An 18,188-nucleotide genomic window follows, 5' to 3' on the forward strand; every position below is an offset into this window, starting at 1 on the left:
CTCGACCCTACGCGAACTCTCTTTCTCTCTTGTATGTGTGTGTGTCGGCGTGGCGCTTGAAAGCTTTGTTTCAAGATCGCGATTAGCATGCACCGATTCAATGTCACGGGGGATTGCCCTCTCGCACCTCGTCGTTCCTTTTAACGTAAAACACCCGTCAGACGCTGCATCTATTAAACGATTTTATGGAGGATAAAATTTTACTATTTTATCATTTTTATCCTTTTTATGGGTATATCACTTTTTAATCATCACTGCTTTATTTTTTTTTTCACCTACCACTTATATAAATATATATAGACGAAAATATGAAACAGAATGCACAAATTCTGTTTTCACTTGTACAGAAAGGGGAAATTCATTAACTGCAGATCACTCCGACTGAAAATGATTAATTTATGGAGTTTCTGTTTGTGCTATTTACTTTGGGTATTAATTTTCAAGCCCTCTTGGGTTTTATGCGAAATATGGCAGGCATATAATTTGCAAACACTCTTGGATTTAATTTGAAATTTGGTTGTTAATAATGAATATATCGAGTTTATAAATTCTCTATCTCTCTCTTTCTCTGAGACAGTTATAGAAATTGTTTCTATTTTTAAAATATTTAATAATAAAATAATAATTTTTCAAAAACGGTATCAAAAGTGATTTGATCATTGAAAGAGAGTTTTGATATGTTTCCAACAAAAAAAACGAGATACATGCGGAAAAACCTATATTTTTATAACTTTCTCAGCATAAAACTTTTTGAAGCTTAGAGAACGTTACAACGTAAAGTTTAGAAAATGCAATTTTTACCTCGCACTTTTGCCAGCATTGCGCGAAAGTATATATATATATACACACACTTTCTGCAAGACTAACACTTTTCTTATAAAAATGTTTTTAAAATCTTTTACTTGTACTTTTTAAATTGATGTTATTACTGACATAAATGAGAAATCACTATAGTGTTTCAAAAAAACAGTATTTAAAAATTTTTTTTAATAATTTAAAAAAACAAAAATTTTTCGAGAATACATAAAATTTTTAAAATTCTTTTTAATCTTAAATACAGAGGGATGTAAATTTTTAAAAACACTTTTCATATAAAAAAAACTGAAAAAAATTAAAACTGCGCTTTTAAAAACTCGTTTTGTGCTTATATAGAATTTTTACAAAACACTAATGTACCACGAGAGAAATTTGATATAAATAAAAAATAATGCTAAATGCAAAAGGGATAATTGTTTTTTTTTCTATCTAAAGAAAGCTCGATATTTTAGTTGAAAAACATTTTTCCGCAACAAGGGTATTTTTTTCCCAGTGAATGCGGAGAAATACAAACAAAAAGTACATTCGCACTCCAATCAAGTTTAATCTACCCCGATATCAGGAGAGAAATTAGGGAAAAATGAAATTTAAATTTTCATTTTCAATCTCATAAAGAAATGTGTTCTTCGATAAAAAAAAAAATAAAAATAGAATTCAAGCGTTTAACCGAATACAAAAATTGAAAAACCGGCATCTAAATAAATTTAGAAAAAATTAATTTTGTGACCTAAAAATAAAATAATAATAATAAATAATTGTTTTAATTAATCGAATGAAAAAAAATAATAATGTTAAAGAATTTCATAGATAAAATGCTTAATTAATGACAAGTGTTAATTATCTTTTACTCGCGAGAATTTCTAATTTCATATATATGAAATTATTATACATATATACTTTTAGGCAAATAACGAAAGAAATTGCTTACTAAAAATAATTAATAAACGAATGGACACTAATTAATTAGTATATAACTTCTCATATTTTCTTTTTTCTTTATATATCCCATATATAGGGAAATAATAACTGACAAAAGTCTTCGCAATAATTGCGAATTATATAGAGTGCTTTAAAAACTAATTATATACCATATACTTTTTATAAAGATTTAATTCTTTTTAAATATTAAAACTTTTTTTTTTTTAAATAATTACATATGAAAAATAAAAAAAAAACTTTATTATTAAACAAAAACTTTTATTTTTAAAAGAACAATTTTTTCAAAGTTTCTCAAAAGATAATTATTTGTTAGGTGAGCGCAGAGTTATGAAAAAAAAATTAATTATTCTTTATGCGCACCTTTATTATAATTATATACTTTTGTAGGAAGTTTCCGGAAAAATTGATTATTTTTATGCAAATTTTGTTCAAAATGTAAAAATACCGTTTTATTCACAATTTTGCAAATTTATTTCGTCTTAATATACTGCACATTTTACGAACATTGACAAATTTTTTTTTGCTTTGTATGTTTAAAAAAAAAATTTCTTAAAAATCATTACTACTGTGAATATAATAATAATAATTATTATTACCAGTAATAATAATAATTATTATTAATAAAAATTATTATTATTATCAATTTACAAAATTATAAATATTTTAATAATTCGATGAATTTGCAAATATTTTCGGATATAATAAAAAATTAAAAGTAATCTTCAACTATTTCTACGACTCTTAATTTTATAAATGAGAAGATAATACTAATTTCATTAGGCCAAGTTAATTTAAATCCTCAATCGGAAAACTATATAAATAGAGCATAAACCCTTTCCCAAAACAAACAACCCAAGACACCTGTCGCCCGCTTCCGAATTAGATTTACCTGCTCTCTGTTTACTCCGAGAGAAGAGTCATAAATTTAAATTGAGTTCACCTTCTCTACATTAACATTGTTATGAACTTCATTTTTTTCTTCAAAAACAAGAAAAAAAAAATTTCACAATATAAGTTTTTAAACCGAAAAATAAAAATTATAATCTTAAATGAGAGTCAGAGCCCAACCCTTATTGCAGATCGAAACGCCGGGTTTGTTTACAAAGTACACTTATAGAAGAATTTTCCAATAAATATGTACGCACCTTTGGTTTTTCAGATTTGATAAATGTTGCAAAAAAGGATCCTTTTGATGTCAAAAAGCACAATCACATAATTCACTTTAAAAAAAAAAAAACCACTAAATATAAACACGAGCAAAAAACCACACTTTGAAAGAAAAGCAAAAAACCAAATGAGAATCGTAACAAGTACTGGTTTTGTATCACCGAAAAAAAATCACACACTACACTTTCGAGTATATTTCTCGAGAATTAGGATTCATGAAAAAAAAATTTATAAATTTTTCGTAACGCACTCTTGTCAATGTAAAAGCCCGCGACGACAGGGCGTTTTGGCGTTGTCAAAAATCAGAAAATCAGTTAAGAAAACAAACAAAAAAAAGTTAAGCCGGCTTTTTTGTCAAGATATAAGTATTTCCCTCTAATAAAGGGATTTTAACCCTCGAAACCGGTAGTCAGAAAATTGTAATCTCTTTTTTTCTTTTTGAAAAAACAGGACAAAAAAAAAGTTTTGTCAATTATTTTTTTGTGACAATAATAAAAGAAAAATTTTCAAGTTTTATGTCAACACACTAGTGAAATTTACACACATATACACACACACGTAACGTCTCCGGGTATTATAACAATGGCGTCGGGGAACTATATACGATCGGCAAATGAACATGTACGCCGCTGGAAAATGAAACGAACCGCAAACCTGACCGCGTGAACATACATTCAATGCTCTGGTCGGTCAGAGAATACTCCCGTCTCTGGTCTTGTATTCTTGTAGTCGTAGTCAGTAGGTATAGGAGTCAGCGCGACGACGAGAGGGATTCACTGGTGGAAAGGTAGGGCGGGAGCAGTAGTGACACATGCGCATTTAGCGCCCAGACTTTCCCAATCGAAATTGTTAACACTCACAACCCAACAGCATAGAGGAAGCAGAAGCAGCAACAGGAACAAAAGCGAATGTTGTTTAAAATTCGCTAACTTGCAAAACTACACACTAGAAGGGTTAATATCCTTGTTTCGAGAAGAGACGAGAAACGTAAACTGTTTACACACGCGTGCAACATATAGATTGGTATTGTAAATATAAATATATATATATATATGTGTGTGTGTGTGTACATATATAAATGTCTACGGAAAACGTTCCTAACAAAGTAAAACGACCTACAACACGGGAAATCATTCCAAGAAATGCAATCATTGACAAACCCTTTTAAATAATAACAATAGTCGACAAATGACTGTGGAAAGGGGGAAAAAATGAAAATAAGTGAAATTAACAATTAGAAAGGAGGGAAAAAATATTCTAAAGCTAAAATGACACTGAAGAATGATTTTGAAAAATAATTGCATAGGAAATGAAAGAAATGCAAATAAGTGTGAAATTATATTCGTAAGGGGTAAAAAAGCAGGAAATTATTTCAAATTATTGAAAAGTAGAAACAAAAAAGATAATTCAGAGTACTGTATGGTACTTCGCGATACTTCAGTTAATAAACAATACTTCAGATAATTTAGAATACTTCAGATAATTTAAAATACTTCAGATAATTTAAAATACTTCAGATAATTTAAAATACTTCAGAAAATTTAAAATACTTCAGGTAATTCAGAATATTTCAAAGTTCAAAAACCTTGAGTACTTTAAGTTAACTCAGCATACTTCAGATAAATCAAAAAAAGTTAAATACTTTAAGATAAGTCAGCATACTTCACGATAATTCAGATAATTCGCAGTACTTCAAGATATTTCGCAGTACTTCAAGGTACTTTAGCATATTTAACGATACTTCAGATAATTCAGAATACTTCAGATAATTCAGAATACTATAGAGTTCAAAAAATATTGAGTACTTTAAGATAACTCAGTTTACTTCAGATAATTCTAGATTTTTCAGATAAATCAAAAAAAAAAGTTAAATACTTTAAGATAAGTCAGCGTACTATATGCGATACTTCAGATAATTTAAAATATTTTAAGATAATTCGAAGTACTTCAAGGTACTTTAGTATATTTAACGATACTTCAGGTAATTCAGAATACTTTGTAAAATTCTAAATACTTTAAGATAATACAGGATATTTCTCGATACTTCAGATAATTCTGAATACTTCAGATATAATGCTAAGTACCTACTTTAAAAAAGATAAGAAAAAGATAATTCAAGATATACCATAATACTTCAGATAATTTAAAATACTTTAGATAATTCTAAATACATGGAATACTTTAAGATAATTCAGAATATTTCACGATACCTCAGATAATTTAAAATACTTCGAGATAATTAAGAATATTTCAAGATACTTCAAGATATTTTACGATACTTTAATATAATTCTGGGTATTACTAAATACCTTAAGATAGTTCACAATCCTTCAGATAGTTAAGGATACTTCAGATAATTGAGGATACTTCAGATAATACAGAATATTTTACGAATTAGATAATTAAAGATGTTGCAGATAATTCTGAATAATTGAAAATATTTCAAGATAATTCGCAGTACTTCGAGATACTTAAGTGCATTTCACGATATTTCAGATAATTTAGAATACTTTGGATAATTCAGTATATTTCAAATAATTTAGAATACTTTAGATAATTTAGAATACTAATAATTATAAACACCTTAAATATTATAAATTAATTCAGGATATTTTACGATACGTCAAATAATTCTAGATATACTTCAGATAATTTAAAACACTTCAAATGCTTCAAGATAATTTGGAATAGTTCAAGATAATTTAGAGTATTTCAAGGCTCTTTAGTATATTTCACTATACTTTAGATAATACCAAATTGTATGTAGAAACTAGAAGAAAATAACAAAACAAAAAAACATTCCTGAAATCCTAATACTAATTACAAACTAATTATATGTACATTTTGTGAAAAAGAAATAAATGAAATCTTCACAAATTTGTAATAATTACCAAAGAAAAAACAAAAACCATTCCATAATATGAAATTTAACGTAAAATTACGTTTCCTAAGGAAATTTTCCAAACAGTTCTCCACATAGTACACTTTTGAAATGGCAAAACTTTGTCTGTTGTTTTAGAATCCGACGGCTCATGTATTCCTAACGTATATACATACGTACATATATACTTACATACATATATATATGTACATGTAAATTCTAAATGTAAGGACAAGAGAAATGTAATATCAGAGTAATTGAATTTTAAGTAATTTACTTTGTATATTAACATTAATATATATGTATATGAAGTTATATTTGCATATACTGCTCGTGCATAGAAGTTATAGTGAAGATTTCTTTTTTTTCTTTTCTGACACACACAGAAAAGAAATGCTTTGGGATGAATGAAGAGTAATTGTGAGTGAGTACAAAGTGATAGCGCACACAATAAAAACAACTGCTTTGCTCTTGTTACAGCTTGATTTCAGGGAGCTTTGTCTCCGAATAAAGTGGCTAAGTCTATCCTTCTTATTCGGAGGGGGTCTTAAAGATGTTACACTTTCAATCAAAAAAAAAGATTCTGTTTTTTTTCCTTTCAAAAACAAAAATTCTTTCACAATTATATGTCAAAAATGAATTGTCCAATTATACAAAAAAAATTGCAATTTTTTTTATATAATAATTGTATTAATTATTCTTTAATAGAAATATTTTCGGAAAATTTTCATAAATTACAACTATAAATAGGATCGCGAATCTCTTTATAATATTCATAAGTATATTTTTTTTTGGCTTGTAATCTTGTTATCTCTAAAATATATAACTTTTATTTCTAAATTTTTTAGGAACCCGTTGAAATCTCTTTAAATCCGATGTAATCTGGCATAATCTCTTTTGTGACTTCCCGTAGAATCTCATAATTTATTGTAAAACCCCATGCAATCTCTGAAATGCCTTTTATTCCGCAATTTCCATAAAACTAAAGAATTTTATAAAAAACCCCTTTAAATCGTTAATGTAACATTTTCATTAATACAAATCCTTATTAATCTTTAATTTAACACCTTTACTAATACCTATTCTTGTTTTAACTTTAATTTAACCTCCTTAAACTTTTTAACATTTCTTTCACATTTTTTTTTCTTAAAAAAAAGTTTTCCTTCGAGAAAAATTTTAAGACAATAAAATAAATTAATTAAAAAAATTAATAAATTAATTAAAATAATTAATTTTACAAGAATAATAATCAATTTCAATAAAAAATCTTTTCATAAAAAAATATTTTGGTCACAAAGAGGTAGAAATTCGAGAAAAATATAAGAAAAGGGATTTTTCTCAGAATTCACTTTCCCTCCAAGAGAGGGAAAAAAAACATATTGTCTACTGGGAAGAATGTTTTCCAATAATAACTCAACGAGATGCAAAATGAAAAGTCCATTTTTCAATTGGCACAATTCGCAGATTAGAAAAAGATTTCTAATGGAAAAACGAAGGATCTGATTCGAAAATAATAATGCCGCCTTTACTCTCGACTCGCGTGTCAGTGGTAAGGGGAGAGAGAAAGAGAGGAAATTTGAAAAAGATAGTGGAATCTTATTTCGCTGATAGTAAAATAAAAAAGTGATAACTTATTCATAAATTCACATGCGAAAAATAAAATTGACAAACCACAAAAGACAAAAATTAAGAGAAAGATACACTAAAATTATATTTAAAAAAAATATATTATTATATAATTTTTTTTAATAAACAAATTGGAAAAAAATTAGTTGTGGCATTTAGCTTGAAATATAAGTAAGCGAATGCTGGCAAAATCAGCAGAATACCATTTATAGTTTTCAAACAAGAAGGTGGAACAAAGTGTCGATAATGTAGAAATCTAATTCGAAATTTCATTGTCTTTGGAAAAAAACAGTTGTGGCATTTAGCTTAGAATATAAGTAAGCAAATACTGGCAAAATCATGAAAATACCATTTATATTTTTCCAACAAGAAGATGGAATAAAGTGTCGGTAATGCAGAAATCTAATATGAAATTTCATTGTCTATGGAAAAAAACAGTTGTGGCATTTAGCTTAAGTAGCAAATAAACAAATGCTACAACGATGTTGAAAATACGATCCATATTTTTCCAAAAAGAAGCTGGAGTAAAATGTCGATAATATAGAAATCTAAAAATTTTCTGATCTAATCGCGTCAAAAAAAAACTATTATCTAAATTTGTCCCTTAAAGGAAATTCTATATTTTTGTTAAAAAAAAAATTGTAAAATTCCAAGGAATGAATAAAAAAGTTACTCGATAACGATCTATAGGAATTTACTTCTTTTTTCTCCATTATTCAGTTTGTTTAGCATTTCGTTTTCAATCCCTGCGGAAATAATTTCAGTTTTGCTCGTTGATCTGTTTAGTAAAGCAAATATAAGAGCTATGATAATTAAAAAATTCTTTTACTCTGTTGAGCCGATCCTGAGGATATGCAACGGTTGGAACAGAGTAAGAGAGAAAGAGAGAGTAAAATTCACTATATAGAGAAGGGTAGAAAGAGGGGTGGGGGAGAGTGAGAAGAGAGAAAGAGTACTCGCGGAATCATAGGGGAAACTTTTCGAGGGTGTGGGAATTCCCCTATAGCCACGAAATGAGGGGAATCACGTCGCTCGCTCGATCGCTGCCGCACGAATGCTTCGGATGTCTCCGGAAGCACTCGGCCGGTGCAGGTACATGTATTAAGCTCGGTTTATGGTTTCCGCATATATATACACACATTTATATACATTTTATAAATACGTATATATATATATACAATAAGCGGAAATATACGCTCAGAAAATTCGTATCCTAATATTTCCCATATTTTCTCCAAAGAGCTGGGGATTTAAAAGTTTATTGAAAATCTTAAAGAGCGAACAATGTCACGAGGAAAAAAAAATGAAAGCCTTGAAACTTTTAAGTTTCGAGCGCAACCTCTTTAAATTTTGTATGTCATTTAATTAAAAAGGTTGATAAAAGAAAATTACAAACTTTTATAATATAATCATTAGATACCTGATGTAAATTAAGAATTTTTTTTCCTTTATTTTAATTCTCGTCTCTTCTTTAAAAATATCTACATTTATTAACAATTCCATGATTTTTATTTTAAAAATTTAATAAATTAAACGAAATTAAAAAAATTATTAACTCGAATTAAAAATGAAATAATTGAAAGTAAATTAGATTAATTAGTCTGTGCAAGTTATTAAATTTCAAATTATTAATACTATATAAAAAAAAGGCAAAAGAAAAATTGAATTTAAAATATATTTTATGAATTTATTTAATAATTCAGGAGATAAAATTAAATTTTCATATATAGATATCAAACTAATGATGATATGAATTATTCGATAGAGCATGAAATGTAACAAGATTTTGTAGGGGGAAAAAAAAGGAAGAATCGAGAGCGAGAGCGATGGATATATACATATATGCAGATTAGAGAGAAAATAAGAATGCTTCGAGAGACGCGATTTTCTTCACATTAAAGTCTTTTCAAATAGCTGTAATCTCTTATCAACCCTCCTCTCTCTTTCTCTACCATTTTCCAACGACTAAAGTGTAATCATAAACTAAAAGCTTAATGCGTGAGCGAGGGTTAATGCGGTGGGCGATCAGAAAAGCTTCTGGCACGTGTGCTTTGTAGCAGCTGCTGCGATCTATCGGTTAAATTTCTAAATTTACCCTCCTTAACAAAAATTGCTAAATAATAATATTCATAAATAAGGGGCAAAATTACAAAATTATCTCGCAAATATTTTTATTTAACAGATTTTTTTCACCATTTTATGGAAAAATTTATGTGATTTTTGTGAATAAAAGAAAAATTATTGTTGCATTTTATAAAAAATAAAATTAAAAAAGCTTTCAAATTGACTCAAGTTAATTTTTAAGTGAAAAAAGCTTCTTAGTCAGACAAAACTCACTTGTAAGTGAAAAAAGCATTTGAGTCAGACAACATTTATTTTGTGAGTAGAATAAAATTTTAAGTCAGACAAAACTTGCTTTTAAGTGAAAAAAACATTTTAGTCAGACAACATTTATTTTGTGAGTAAAAAAAGATTTCAAGTCAGACATATCTCAATTTTCCAGTAGTAAGCAAACATTTAAGTCAGACATAATTTACTTTCTAAGTGAAAATAGTCTTTCGAGTCAGGCAAATTTTAATGAAACAAAACAATATTTTGAACATATTTACCGCTTTCTTTAAAAAAGGGAAAAAATTTCGAATTCTCAAAATCTATTTTGAACCTCTACTATTAGTAAAAAAAATTATTATTATTAATAAAACAAATAAAATAAAAAAGTATAAATAATAAATAAAATACTGAATCTAAAATTCTTAATAAAAAATAGTGCCTAAAAAATATACTTTATTTTTAAGACATGTAAAAATAATCGTATATTTATAATAATGAAGCGAAATAGTGCAATGAAAAGTTAAAATATATATGTAAAATGAATATAGCGAAAGCAGTTATCGTGTAGAAATGCGATTAACAAAAACGATGTTTGGAAAGATGATATAATTAAAAAAGTTTTCTGGACAAGGGACGAGACTTCTTGTGTTGTAAAATCGTGAAGGCATGAGAGAAAGAGAGAGAGAGAGAGAGTGTACACCACACTGGTGGGGAGAAGGGGTTCACATTTAAGTGCAAATCCGTGGGATTCACGCATATATTCGTACACTCGTGCACACGTTCCTGGATTTGAATTTAAATAGCAGGGAGAGAGAGAGAGAGAGAGCCGTGCGCGCCTCGCCTCATTAAAGGCGACGAGCGACGTCGCTCGACATCCCCAACGGAGCATAGCACAAGCCAAAAAACAGCGAAAAGTGTTTCACGACATCGTATTTTTCTTCAAACAAGACATGATATTGCGCACGCAGTCTTATGCATATATAAAACTTATCGGTACATCAATCATTAAAAAAAAAAATAAAAAAAAAAATAAAAAAAACGAAAAAATTATAATCATTCATTCAAAAAAAATTCTTTCTTTTTTTTCTCTCTCTCTTTCCAACTATGATTAATAATCTTTCCAGCGGAGTAAGAACTTTATACATAACCATCATATAAATTAGTAATTCATTTATAAATCAAGCCGCTAATTGATCGTGAAAGAGATTTATCACAGAAAGTGTCTCAGAGTGTCGCATTCGATTAGAAAGTACTTCAACGAACTCTTGTGTGTCAACAGATACCAAATTATGTAAATTTCAATTACTTACAAGTGAATGGTTTATATATGCGAGGAAATTATAATCTATTAGTAAATTAATGTGAATTATTAAATGCATTAATAATTAATTAAAATAATTTATCATTTAATTATTATAAAATAAAATTTGGTTTCTAAATTTTATGAAACTCACATTGTAAGTGAAAGAAAAATTTATGTGAAAAAAAATATTTTAAGTCAAACAAGACTTGTTAAGGAAAAAAAAATTGTCAGAGAAAACTTTACTTTTAAGTGGTAGAAAATAACTTAAGTCAGACAATGATGGGAAAATATATTTGGTGGGTAAATAGATTTTAAGTCGAACAAATTTTTCAATGAAAAAATATTTCAATTCAGACAACTCACTTTTTTTAATGAAATAAAGCTTCCATTTTTCAAGATGAAAAAATTTATATTTAAGTCAGTTTCTAATATATATATATATATAAAAAAAACAAAATTCATGTTTTTTCTTCAAAGTGGCAAAATAGAAAATTTACTTGACTAAATTATGCAGCAAGTTCTAATCCAAATTTTGTTACCTATATAGCTAATGCAAATTTCAAATAGGAAAACTATACAGATAAACCATAAACCCTTTCCAAAACAAACAACCCAAGACATCAGGCACCCGCTCACGAATTGAATTTACCTGGTTCTCTGTTTACTTCAACGTCATAAAATTAAATCGAGTTTACCTTTAGCAGAAAATCGTTATAAATTTCTCCATTTTTATGATTGAATTCAAAATAAATAATATATTATTATTAATTCATATAAAAAAATTTAATTAAATTTTTAAAAAAATCGTTGCACAAATGAAATGTTTCTAAATTAAAAATAAAAAATAAAAAGGAAACTTGAAAATATAGTTTAACATATTTTTTAAAATAAATTCTCATTGCAAATTGTAATTTTAATAAAAAAAAGCATTAAATTATTATTCCACGTTTACTATGGGAGAAAATGGGAATTACTTTTCCCTAATTGATATCAACTAGATATAGTAACTGATACCATTGTTTATAGATCGTGTTTTAGAAATGTAGTACCCATAACCATTGAGACGATACTCTGTTTATAATGTATTGTATCCATCTTACTTCGTACCCTACATTAGACCTATTTTGATCTAAATTTGACATAAATTAGACCTACTTTGAACATGGATTAAAATTACTTTGAACCTACAATATATCTACTTTGCTCAACATTTAACCTATATTTTACCTGCTTTGTACCTAATTAGACCTATTTTGATCTACATTGAACCTACATTAGAACTTCTTTGAACCTATATTTGGCCTACTTTGAACCTACATTACACCTATTTCGATATACAATTAGATCTACTTTGACCAATATTTGACCTGCTTTAAACCTATATTTATGAACATTGGTTCTATATTAGACCTACTTTGAACCTAGATTGCATCTACTTTGATCTAAATTTGACCTATGTTGGACATGCTTTGAACCTATATTAGACCTATTTTGATCTACATCGGATCTATATTAGACCTATTTTGAACCTAGATTGCATCTACTTTGACCTAAATTTGACCTATGTTGGACATGCTTTGAACCTATATTAGACCTATTTTGATCTACATCGGATCTATATTAGACCTATTTTGAACCTAGATTGCATCTACTTTGACCTAAATTTGACCTATGTTGGACATGCTTTGAACCTATATTAGACCTATTTTGATCTACATCGGATCTATATTAGACCTATTTTGAACCTAGATTGCATCTACTTTGACCTAAATTTGACCTATGTTGAACATGCTTTGAACCTATATTAGACCTATTTTGATCTAAATCGGATCTATATTAGACCTACTTTGAACATAGATTGTATCTACTTTGACCTAAATTTGACCTATGTTGGACATGCTTTGAACCTATATTAGACCTATTTTGATCTAAATCGGATCTATATTAGAAGTACTTTGAACCTAGATTGGATCAACTTTGACAAACATTAAACCAATATTTGACCTTTATTGGACCTGATTTGAACCTTCTCATATCTATTTGGGCAATATTGAACCTATATCAAAAATATGAACCTACATTGAACTTACATTGAACCAATATTTGAAACTACATTCGACCTGGATTGAATAACATTGAACCTATTTTTGACCCTACATTCAACCAAATTGGACCTACCATCAATGTATGCCCAAACGGACAGACAGACAGACGTAAATAATTTTTAATAAAAAATATAGATTTATATAATTTTTTTTTATCATTTTGAAATAAAAAACAGTTTTTTTTTCTACTTTCATGTCTATTTATAATAAAATTCTTGTTTGCAATCTCGAGTTGATATAGAAAAGGAAATCGAGAGCGAAAGGAACGCGCTCGATCATGCCTTAATTGAACAAAGGAGACGACGAATCAGCGTAAGACGTTTTGTTTCCCTCGAGGCGGTACATTAAATATTAAAATGAGAGCTGCTGCGCAGGACAGGTTTTGATATTGAGATTTTAATGAGGACTCAAATCAAAGAAACACCCGACGTTTGCTGAAAATTCTTCTATATATATATACACTTTTATATTTATACACTCGTAGTAATAAATAAAAAAAGCGTATGCATTCTTTGCGCAAATGAAGCAATCAAATAAAAAAAGAAAAAAAAAATATATATATATATATTGATCGAGAAAAAGTTATGCCATATAATGCACAGTCAGTAGTTTTGCAGACGTTGTTTAAAGCTCAGTCAAACGTTCAACAATCTATATCTATATATATCATTGGGAGTGGTTCAGTAATATTTGTCTTCGACAGTTTGCTCACTGCTAACATCACTCGTTCTCTTAGAATTCAAGACTTTTAAATATTTAAATTCCATTTTCGAAAAACGAGCTATCCACTGTTTTCTCATACAACTATATATATAATATATATAAGAGAGAGAGGAAGGAAAACTTGTATAGTTTCAAATGCAAGGATCAAGTACACAACCCCCAAGGGCACATTTTTCACTTTACTTTTTAGGGCCTGGAGAAAAAGAGACAAAGAGAAAACTTTGATAAACTAACCTCAAAATAGAAATTGTTTTATGCGAAATTCTAAATTGTAAAATATAGAGTGCATTCGGGGACATATTTTTGTTTCATGTAATTTATCTTACTGCAAAGGCAGTAAGGCTCTCTGTGTTTTGAGTATCTTCTTTATTCCCTCCCCCTCCGCGTCCCTCTTCCATATTCGAGTTTAGACCGAATAAAAATATATCCAACTACATAGTATATATATGTGCTGGAGCAAATTTTTATATGGTCAGAATACTCCTCTCTTTCTCTCTCTTTCTATATCTCTTGCCGCGTAAAAATTTATTTCTCTGTCTGAAATCCTGTTTCGTACTTTTGTCACGTTTGAGGTCGTGCACAGTGCACACACTGTCATCCGAAAGTAAAATGTGTAGAACTGCAAAAATCCTGTTTTCGAGAAAATCCGCGTCCAGATTTCAAACATACTTCGTGAGAAATGTTTTGATTGAATCCAAGTAAATACTTTTCCCTTATAGAATGCCAAATTAGTCAAGGGATTCAACCATACACTAGACATTCCACCCATACTATATAATCATATATATATACTATATTTTTCGTTGAATTCAATATAAATAACAAAAGGAATATTTTTAAATTAAAAGAAAATTCAGACCTAAAAAAAGATGGGGTTTTAAATAGAAATTTTTACCTATAAATATTCTATTTTGCTTCTGTGGAAAAAAAATTTTTTTTGTAATGAAAAACCGCACAAATTTGTATCGAATTTGTTAAAATAAAATTTGAAATTTGTTCATTAACCAAACAATTATAAAAACAACATAATTATATAAATTTTGTTCCAAACTTGACAATATAAAAAATATTCAAATGAAAAATGAAATGAATAACAGTACTTGAAATAATTTCAATTATGGCAGGATATTCACTACTCGTAAAATTATGAAAATATATATGTAACAGAGAATGCGATGTTAATTGTTCAAGTGTGGTATTCATTAACAAAAAGCAAATTTAATACAAACTGCATCACTTAGTGTCTATTATCCTGATTTTTTTTTTTTTTTTGGACTTCAAGAGTAGATTTGCCTAATTGAATCGAGAAATCTGGTTATTACAGATTACAACTAGGGTGCTCTGCCGAGAGTGAGAGAGAGAGAGAGAGAGAAAGTTTTCGCCTAAGCGTATATAAAGCCCGACTTATGAGTACCATTCTAAGGGGAATTAACCAATGAAATATTTACCTAGAAAGTTACGAAATATGTCACCGGCTAATTCTCTTAGATCGGCATTTATACATCCTGCAACTTTAGTCCTTCGAGATATTTCATTTGCACAAACGTTTCTGGCTAAAGACATCACGTTTATATCATTATCATCATTAGAAACTGGCAACTAGAGAATTTTTTTGTTTCATCATAAATAAAGTATTTTATTTGAAATAACTTTTATTTATGTAGATTCCTGTAACCGACATTTACCGACGTTAAAAATTTTTGATTCTGTTTCATGATAAATATGAACAAGAGGAGAGCTTTAATATTTTAAAAATTTATTTGCAACAAATAAACATTTAATTATCTCTTAATAACAACGAAATCATTTTTTAAACATTTTCTCTTTTTTTTCACTGACATAGATTCCTGTAACCGACATTTACCGACTGCAACCATCTGTTGCATAATTAGAAAACTTCTTTACCGTCGGTTTTTGTTACAATTGAAAATAGAATTTTTTTCTAAATCCGTAACAAAAACTAAAAATTTTAAAAATCTCTAAAAAAACAGAACAGACAAAAAATGCGATTTTAAGTATAAGTCAAGATATAAATTCTTGGTAGAGAAATGAAAAACGATTTTCATAAAAAAAGGAGAGAAAAAATTAGAAGAAACAAATAATTAAATAGCAAAATCATAAAGATTTGCCCACATATCCAAATACTATTTTTACGAGAATTATTAAATAAAGCTCAAGATTTTTCAAACATCAATATAATGAATAATAATTGACAATCGACCTCTATTTTTTCCGATTTAAAAGCATTTTTTCTCTTTACTTAATTCAAGAATTTTCCTTTTTTTTCCATCGAAGATTGGAGATGCGAATAAGGGGATAAACTAAAAATCGTACAATGCTAAAAAGGATTAAATTTAGCGTATTCGATTATAGGGTCGAAAATAGTTGAGCGCACGGACGCTTAATGGCTCAGAAAGTCCTGGCCCATTTGATTTTCTCCGAGAAGGTTTCTATATCCTACTTTACATCTATAGAGAGAATTGTATATATAGAGGTTGCATCGAATACATTTGTGTATTCGCCGGAATGACAAAAAAAAAAAAAGAGGAGAGTATAAAAGACCATCTTCTCTTTTTTTTCCGAGATAATTTTTTTTACTGAATAATACCAGCCGTCTGGCAAAAGTAGGGTATTGATTATTATTATTGTATACCGAGCTATTATTATTGGTTGTGGTTTATGATTTGTAGGCGTACAGTTTTGAATAAGTCCGTGATATTCTGTTGTGATGTCACAAGACAAATGAGTCGCGCCAACCAATCGGCACGCATAAACATACAATGAGACAAAGCGCATTCTAGCAGCGCGTGTATTCGAGTTAATGAGCCACTGAAAAGGACGATGAATATGTAAGCAGGTGGATCGATTTGTCGAGCCAGAAAATTCGGTCTTTAGACTATTCTACATTCAAAAATCATATTTTATCATGAAAATCACCTCCACTCTCAGTTATATATATATATATAAATCCGGATCCAAAAAAATAAAAAATAATACTCGACACAAGAGTGAGAAATCACTGGGGAAATTCTATTCTATACTCAGTGAAAAATAGTTTATTGTTCATCCTACGTTTTCAATTATTACTTCGCGGTATTGAAGCATTACTCAAAGGAATTCTAGTGAGATATATTGCCGCTGTTTTTAAAACATAATTATCATTGAGAAAAATAGTTTTTAATATCGCCCTCAAGTTTTATATATTATGGAGAAAAAAAAAGTAGAAAAAACCGAGAATATTCAGAAAATGAAAGGAAAACAATTCTTTATTGAAATAATAGAAAAGCAATTTTAATTTTCAACTACTGTATGAAGAAAATTTGAAATTCCACAGCTGAAACTATAGCCACTTATTACTTTTCTATACATGTGACTATTATTCAAAATAATAATTACAATAATAAAAAATAATTAAATTGAATAATTAATTATATAAATTTTTTTTTCACTTTAGAATAAATGGAAAAAAATTTTCTTGGGAAAAAATTAATTTATATAAAATACAACAGAAACTATTAAATTTGCAACTTTTTAAAAGAAGAAAATAATCCACTGACGAACTAACTTTTCAAAAGTGTATATATATAATAAACTTCCAACAATAGCAAACAAATGATCACCTGATACAGAAGCTGTCAAGTTAAGAAAGATGTTGCAGATGGGTCCTTATTCTCAGAATTGGATTCCAGTATATAAAGTTATTAGACAGTGTCATTGATAAATTGATAGATGGGAATTCAATCCTACTTGTACAATAAATACACACGTCTAATATATATATATATATTGTATCTATATTAAGGTAGAAACCATTAAATATAAAAATCCCTTTCTAATATTGAAACAATATATAATTAAATTCTATTATTTGAGAATTTATTACAATAATGTAATAAATTTTATAATAATGTAATTCAAATATTAATATTGTTCACCCTAAAGTAACATCGACACAATAATGGCAAAAATGAAGAATGTTAAAAAATATATTTTTAGCCAAAATTCCATTTATTTTGAAACTAATGATAATCGTTAGAAAAGAATACGAAAATAAAGTAAAGTGAATTTTTCAAAAAGCAAATTCTACCGTTCAATGACTTTTTTTATTAATAAATTTTTTATTAATTAACTTTTTATTTCTAACACATTATTGTATTTTACTTAGCAGAATTTACATATAAAAAATCAAATAGCAGAACATTCATTAAGCAAAAAACTTCATATAAAAAAATTTAAGTAAATATTATTTAGCCAAATTATTCTGATAATTTCGGCTTAATAAACACGTGGCTATATA

The 18,188-nt window shown here is 28.0% G+C and overlaps 1 protein-coding gene across 2 annotated transcripts in view; it reads right to left on the reverse strand.

Moving 5' to 3' along the window:
* The window catches only part of LOC127288445 (uncharacterized), a 285,559-nt gene extending 281,902 nt beyond the window's left edge, over window positions 1-3,657 (reverse strand). For both annotated transcript variants that reach the window (XM_051315905.1, XM_051315896.1), the window contains exon 1: window positions 2,901-3,657. The gene's annotated coding sequence lies outside the window, so the exon portion shown is untranslated. The remainder of the gene's footprint in view (window positions 1-2,900) is intronic.
* Between the last annotated feature and the right edge of the window lie 14,531 nt (window positions 3,658-18,188).

Source organism: Leptopilina boulardi, unplaced genomic scaffold (assembly GCF_019393585.1).
Source record: "Leptopilina boulardi isolate dan_hultmark-lab unplaced genomic scaffold, ZJU_Lbou_2.1 LbouV2_123, whole genome shotgun sequence".
NCBI lineage: Eukaryota > Metazoa > Arthropoda > Insecta > Hymenoptera > Figitidae > Leptopilina > Leptopilina boulardi.